Genomic DNA, 781 nt, shown 5'->3' on the forward strand with positions numbered 1-781 from the left:
TCTGCTCATTCTGGCTAAGATGACATCATAGCCTTCTAGCTTCATAATCTCTGCTCTCGTTTATGATACTAGAGCATTATCAAACTCTTGAGATGCTAGAGATTCTAGCAATTCCAAAGCTTCCTTTGGAACTTTTGTTTTCAAAGATCCTCCTGTTGTAGCATTCACTAAGGTTCTGGTGTTCGGCGTCATTCCTTGAAAGAAAATTTGTGCTTTATCCCAATCTTCAATATCGTGCTGTGGACATTTCTTGAGTAGTCCCTTGAACCTTTCCCATGCTTCATATAAAGACTCACTTTCTTTTTGTTCAAAAGAAGTGATATCCGCCTTAAGCTTCGCCATTTTCGAAGATGAGAAAAATCTGGCCAAGAACTTTGTAGCTAAGTCATCCCAGCTGGTGATACTTCCTTGATGTAGTGACTGAAGCCAAGCTCTTGCTTATTCCTTCAGTGAGCATTGAAAGAGTCTGAGCAAGATGGCATCACGAGAGACTCCGTTCATCTTCAGTGTATCACAGTAAAATAGGAAATCTTCAAGATGAGTGTAGGGTCTTCTGTGCTTCCTCCGGCAAATTGATCTTTTTGAATCAGCTGCAATAATGCAGGCTTGAGTTTAAAATTGTTAGCATCCACGTTTGGTCTAACAATGCTTGCCGTATGTGGAACTCGAGCAGGAGTCATGTAATCTCCCAACGTTCTCGGAGGTGGTGGAGGTCCATTGTTGTCTCCCATTGCTTCTTCTCTTGGTTCTGTTGAGCTTGAGGCTTCTTTCTCTTTATGCT

At 41.7% G+C, this 781-nt stretch overlaps 1 non-coding gene across 1 annotated transcript; it reads left to right on the forward strand.

Annotated features, from left to right (window-relative positions):
- Nucleotides 1–229: 229 nt before the first annotated feature.
- On the forward strand, nucleotides 230–336 carry LOC133291557 (small nucleolar RNA R71). The gene has a single exon (XR_009748811.1). It is a non-coding gene; the product is annotated as a small nucleolar RNA R71 (small nucleolar RNA).
- The last annotated feature ends 445 nt before the right edge of the window (nucleotides 337–781 follow it).

Source organism: Gastrolobium bilobum, unplaced genomic scaffold (genome assembly GCF_033153095.1).
Source record: "Gastrolobium bilobum isolate Gb01-03AN ecotype WA unplaced genomic scaffold, APGP_CSIRO_Gbil_v1 utg53868, whole genome shotgun sequence".
Classification (NCBI taxonomy): Eukaryota; Viridiplantae; Streptophyta; class Magnoliopsida; order Fabales; family Fabaceae; genus Gastrolobium; species Gastrolobium bilobum.